The sequence below is a fragment of the Vigna angularis genome, chromosome 5, assembly GCF_016808095.1.
Source record: "Vigna angularis cultivar LongXiaoDou No.4 chromosome 5, ASM1680809v1, whole genome shotgun sequence".
NCBI classification, from domain to species: Eukaryota; Viridiplantae; Streptophyta; class Magnoliopsida; order Fabales; family Fabaceae; genus Vigna; species Vigna angularis.
The window spans coordinates 33,570,726-33,577,663 of NC_068974.1; the positions used below are offsets into that span (position 1 = coordinate 33,570,726).

A 6,938-nucleotide genomic window follows, 5' to 3' on the forward strand; every position below is an offset into this window, starting at 1 on the left:
CAAATTAAGCACAATACCTAAGCATATCATAAAAGAAAATCTAACCATTCGAATAAATGTATTATTGTCGAGATATGGTGGATTTTGCACTTGTAGTGGTAGAATAGTTGGCCTACCCTAAGCTACCAACAAGGCTAATCTGTTAAAATGCCTTTTATCAAGGTAAAGCCCCCAAAATAGCATCTCATACTACTTTGACCACATGTCTTGCCCCTCTTTACTTGAGAATGAATGACCATTAGAGTGTCAATATAACCCCCAAAATTGAGCTCATATAGTAATACATACACTATTTGAAACATCCATCAAGAATTTCACCTTAGAAACTCTTTTCAAATCATACTTTAATACATACTCAGTCTCATGCAATATCATTGTATAATTGAATTTATATTACAGACCAAACTTTAAAGCATCAAAAGATCTCCATTCATAAGCAATAAAGAAAAGAAAATAGAAGAAAATCAAACATGCACACGGGGTGCCCAACATGATAATTATGGTGCTCCATGCTGAATTACTTGCCCAACAAGCTACTCTCTGGCACTTAGCGAAAGCACAAAAAGAGAGTTTCCCTAACCTAACGAGAAATCTCACCCATTGACCCCTCTATTTGCTTAGCTAGTCTGCAATGTTCTGCAGAATTTACACCCTTCAACCTCAAATGTTCTAACTACTACACCTCCACATGCATTTACAACTCTCATTTGTTATTTCAAACCTTAATTGAACTCGTCCAAGTGTTAATGACTCAACTTAAACTCTATTAGTTTTATTTTCTCATGAATTTCTAATTCATTAATCTAAAACACCATTCTAAAACTCAAAATTCATTCCTACTCATTCCTTATCACAATTTGTTAAACTTAACCTTTAAAGAAGTCTTAAATAGCCTAGAAACAAACATTAACCCTCAAGATTCTTTGTCCCACATTAGTTTTGTACTTAATTAGACTCCAACACAACATCATCAAATGTTCAAACTAGTACAACATTAGTTTGTCTTACTTATTAGAAGACCAAACAACCCTAAAGAACCCCAAACAACTCCTACATATTAAAGAACACTAAGTGCGTTTACAAACAAAAGAATCATGATCAGGGTATGTTGTTAAGACCACTGATCAACAGAGAGTCTTATAAAAAACTCAAACTTAACATGCAAAACAAAGAAGGCTAGCATGTAAGGAAAAACAAAATTGACCAAAGAAAGGAGCAGAATGTCAACTTACTCTATTGAAGAAATCAATCGGTTAAACTTAAAGATCTCACCATTGTGATCACTCAAGCAGTCTATAATCTTTAAACAGATGAGCAGAAAATGAGAACCCTTTAGATAAGTCAAAAAACTCTAAAAAAGTGGTTTATAAAGAGATGATGATATCTTTTAAAATAATTAATGAAACTCGTTCTTGATGAAACTATTTATATTAAAACATTTTAATATTAAAATAATCGAGTCTCGTTATTTTTAAGCAACTACCATTTCTAAAATATCATTTTCTAGATCCTTACACCTTATAGTAAAATTTAGTTTTATCAATAAAATTTAAATAAATTATTTAATTAATTAACAAAAAAATTTAAAAATAAAATATCAGTAATTAGTAATGAAATTTTTTTGTACAATAATAGAAATAAAATTAAGAATAAATACTTTCCTATAACTAAAGTTACTTTTATCAATAAAATGTAAATAAATCAATTAATTATTTAGCAAAACAAACTTAAAAAGTAATAAATTTTTATCTATAATAATAAATATTTTTCTATAATGAAAAAGTTTGAAATAAATTCTTTTCAATTATAAATATTTTTATCAATAAAAACTAACAGAGTGATAAAACGTCAATGATTAATATAAAAAGAATTATATTACACTGTAAGAGAAATAAATTTTAAAATAAATATTTTTCTATAATTAAAAATATTTTTATTAATAAAATTTAATGAATTAAGTAATTAACAGAAAAAGTCAAAGAATAATTAAATGTTTATAATTAATGTATACTATAATTAAAAAAATACTAATATTACTTTCGTTAATAAATATTTTAAATTATTGATAATTTTTACTAAAGGATTCTTTATATAAGTGAAACATATATTATTCACGTATTTATTGGTGGATTTTTTTAAATCGATAAATAAATTTATCAGTGGTTGAAATTTTAAAACTCATTGATAAAAAGTATTAATAATTTAAATTTATTGAAAAATTTATTTCTGTTTGTCAATATTTTTTTTCATAGAGATCTTTTTTGTATAGTGTTTAGAAATAAGTAAATAATTTGTAGTCGTTGTGAGTGTCTTCTATTATTATTATTTCGCCTTATATCTAAACATACTTTGAATTTACGAAACATATTAAATATTTTTAACTTAACATTGAAAGTATGTGAATTCTTTCACAACATTTTTTTGAACACTGAGACTGTGTTCGTTTGGGTGGATGTTACTGTTGAAGTGAAAATGCGAGAAATGATTTGCAATGAAAACTGTGTTCGTTTGGCATGATTTGGAATGATGGAATTAAGATGATTTGCGAGATATATGAGTTTTTATGATCTCTGCATAATGCGATGATTTGCGATGATTTGAAGTAAAATATCATGTATGTCCTCGCTGCTTTGTAAAATTATGTCCTCACTGCTTAGTAAAATACCAACCGAAAAATAAAACGTACAAAAGGAATTCCTTGAGAAGTGAAGGATGTATTCGGTTACACCTCCATGTATTCGGTTACACCACACTCATTCAATTTTCTTTTTCATTCTTCACAGGGGACGTTGCTTTCACCCTCTCCACTCCACCAAGCTCTTTTTCCCATCATTACTTTCTTTCTTGATTTTTATTTAGTAGTTTTTTATTGTGCCTTTTTGTCTGTTTGAGTTTTTTATTCAGTAAATTAAGAGTAGAAGAATACCCAAAATGAATCCTAAAGTTTGTTGCTTTAATATTTCTTTTCGGAATTATATTGATAAATTTATTGAAAAATTTATTTCTGTTTGTCAATATTTTTTTTCATAGAGATCTTTTTTGTATAGTGTTTAGAAATAAGTAAATAATTTGTAGTCGTTGTGAGTGTCTTCTATTATTATTATTTCGCCTTATATCTAAACATACTTTGAATTTACGAAACATATTAAATATTTTTAACTTAACATTGAAAGTATGTGAATTCTTTCACAACATTTTTTGAACACTGAGGCTGTGTTCGTTTGGGTGGATGTTACTGTTGAAGTGAAAATGCGAGAAATGATTTGCAATGAAAACTGTGTTCGTTTGGCATGATTTGGAATGATGGAATTAAGATGATTTGCTAGATATATGAGTTTTTATGATCTCTGCATAATGCGATGATTTGCGATGATTTGAAGTAAAATATCATGTATGTCCTCGCTGCTTTGTAAAATTATGTCCTCACTGCTTAGTAAAATACCAACCGAAAAATAAAACGTACAAAAGGAATTCCTTGAGAAGTGAAGGATGTATTCGGTTACACCTCCATGTATTCGGTTACACCACACTCATTCAATTTTCTTTTTCATTCTTCACAGGGGACGTTGCTTTCACCCTCTCCACTCCACCAAGCTCTTTTTCCCATCATTACTTTCTTTCTTGATTTTTATTTAGTAGTTCTTATTGTGCCTTTTTGTCTGTTTGAGTTTTTTATTCAGTAAATTAAGAGTAGAAGAATACCCAAAATGAATCCTAAAGTTTGTTGCTTTAATATTTCTTTTCGGAATTATATTGATAGTTTTTTCTGTTTTTTTAATCTTATGTTTATTTGATGCTAGGGTAAATAATATTACAAAAATATAACAATTAAAAATAAATTCATTTTAATAAAATTCAATTTTTATACAATATTAAAATTAATTTTAATAATTAATATTAATTTTTTACTCTTTATAAATATTTTTACAATTAAATATAACATTAATAATTATTATTTTATATTAATTTAATTATTAGGGGTATTTTGGTAATCTTCAATTTTTATCAATTAAACAAATTCTTTTAATCAGTCACATCAATCAAATCCTACACTAATTCTCACCAACTTTATTTCCAAATCCACTCTCAATTAACCACAAATCCACTCAAAAAAAAACTAAAAAAATACCCTCAAATCCACTCAAATCTATTTAAATCATCTCCCCCAAATCATCTCTCACAAATACACTCAAAAGAACACACCCTGAGAGTTTATAATCTTTTAGGCCATGTTCATTTGCATAGATTTGAGGGAAAATGATTGAATAAATTTGAGAGGATTTGAAAATAAACTTTTTGTTGTTTATTTGAGTGGATTTTGGAGGTAAGTGAGAATAGATTTGGAAGTAAAGTTTGTGAGAATTAGTGTAGAATTTGATTGATGTGATAGATTAAAAAAATTTACTTCCAAATTCATTCTTACTTATCTCTAAAATTCACTCAGATAAACTACAAAAAATTTATCTTCAAATCCTCTCAAATTCATTCAACTACTCTTTCCCAAATCTATTCAAGTGAGTAACGACTTAAGGAATTTCGTTATCTTCACTTTTTGAACAAAAGATAACACTTAACACAACTGAATGATTATGAAATAGGGACATCTTTTTCTTTCTAAACAAGTTATTTGCATCAAGTACCTTTCAAAACATTTTTCAGGAGATATTAATATTAATAGAATTTTAAGCGATGTTCTTGAAAAAATAAAGAAGTGTACAACTTCTGTCAACATAAAATAAATTTTTATCAAGAGTTTGAGATGTTTTAAACTCGCATCTATCAAATGAAATATACTCATTATCTATTAAAAAAAGACTTATTTCACCGAATATATTTTATTTACGTCTAGAAAAAAGTTTTCAAGAAGAGTACGTGTAAAACATTTGCATCTATAAAATAAAACACATTTTCAAGAAAGTCAAAATTTAGAAAAATAAAATTGTGAAATAAATGAAGAATGCATTATTTTAAATCGTGTATAGTTGTACAAAAGATATCTGTACTCTTTATTTAATATAATTATATCCTTTAAACTCAAATAAATCAGTTCTTAAACATTTATTTAAGATAAAATATAGTGGGCCTAACTGTGTTTAGCCCTATAAATTCATTTATTGCGTATTTAATGAGACTTACAGTTATTGGTTTATTGACAAATAATGAGCCGTTATAGTTACTTCAAGCACAGCTTTTGTGCCTTTAAATTGATATTCATTTTCTTTAAAATGCAATACAGATTTATACAAAATCTGAAAGTAGAAGGTAGAGACATTATAGTAATTTTGGGGGGAAAGCATGATGAAAAGTAACAGAGGTGCAATTGTGGTGATGATTATGTTGGGTTTTGTACAAATTCTAAGTGTTGAGGCAATAAACACTTGTCCTCCAAAGTGCGCTTTACTATGTTTTGTTTCTGATGGCCCATCATACGAGGACTGTTATGATCAATGTATTGCAAAATGCAATAAAATGCCAGCCATTGCCTACAATTGTATTACAAAGTGTGGCGTGAACAAGACAGTCACTGTTACTATTGGTAATTATTTTTTTATGAAATTCAAATTTTCGTTAATGTTTTTAGTGTTTATAATTGAACTGATCTTCCTTTTCATCTCATTTACAATGGCTTTTATGTTTCAGATGATCGTGGTCATGTGACTGATGTGGTTGATTCCTGTTTGCAAAATTGTCCCAGCTTGGAAGAGTAATTAATTGCTTACTTGTAACAACATTCCAGAGCACAATTAGACTTTTTATTTATACATGTTTGTAATAAAACTTTGAAAAATAAGTTTTATAATAATTTGTGCTCTAGTTCTTTTTGATTTTAAAATATTAACGACAAAATTTGGTAACTTAATCAACTTGTCATGAGATTGATTCTCGATCCAATTTGTGTTTCCACTCTTCTATAGTTACTTTAAAAATATTTAAAATAAACATACCGTATCTCATTGGTATGAATCCAAGTAAGTTTAATATCAAGAACTAATATTTAAAAGTCTTATAAATTAAAGAAAAAAACTCAATTGAGAAAACAACCGGTGCGGATTATTTTGAGGGTGGGTTGGGGTGCCGTGGTCCCTCTAAATTTGTAATTTTTTTTAAGTATGTAGTATATTTTTAAATTTTTTCAAATTCTGTAATATATAATAAAAATGTTTAATACCTATTTTGATCATTTGTCACTTTAATTTAAAGGGGTCCTTGAGTTTTTTCAACGTTTAAAGTGATATATTTTTTTTTGTAAAGTTTGTTCAATTCAGTCTTTTACGTTGAGAGCATTTAAATCGTTACTTATGTAATGTCAACCTAAATCAATATTGAATGAACTCTCAGTTTCGAATGGATTAGGCAAATAAAACAAATATGACATGGAAACATGGTAAACGAAAGTGGTTTCTACGAAAAAATTTAGGGTTGTTTTGGTTTCCTTATTTTGCAGTAAGGTTGAGGATATTTGTCGCACTATCTTGGCTTTTGTTTGTTTTCCATTTTGGTGTGGTGTTTTTTCGAAGAAATGAGTAAAATGTTGTTTTTCGTGTGAGTAGGTAATGCTTTGGTGTGTAACATTAATGTTTATGAATGAGTGGTTGTCGGTTATTTAAATTTTATTTTCAAAATGTATAAAATATATTTTTTTAAAATTTTTGTGGGTATAAGTTTTAAAATACCTAAGGATATTTTTTAAGCGAGTGCCCGCGCTAGAAATGGACGGGTTGAATTTTTGTTTTGCGGGTCGGGTTACGGGTAGGCATTATCCGTACCCAATCCGACTCATTGTCATCCCTAACCTTACCTTTTACTTTAAGTTTTTTTAGTGGTCCCATGTTGTTAAAGTTTGTTTTGAATTTGTAAGTTTCCCTTTTTTTTCACGATGTTTTGGCTGCTCAAGAGATTTGGGGATTTTTGTGTTTTTTGGATTTAAGTTTTTTTTT

General features: G+C 27.9%; 1 long non-coding RNA gene across 1 annotated transcript; it reads left to right on the forward strand.

Moving 5' to 3' along the window:
* The first annotated feature begins 5,220 nt into the window (after positions 1-5,220).
* On the forward strand, positions 5,221-5,860 carry LOC108322016 (uncharacterized). Its single transcript, XR_001831563.2, has 2 exons — positions 5,221-5,536; positions 5,641-5,860. It is a non-coding gene; the product is annotated as an uncharacterized LOC108322016 (long non-coding RNA).
* Positions 5,861-6,938: the final 1,078 nt, after the last annotated feature.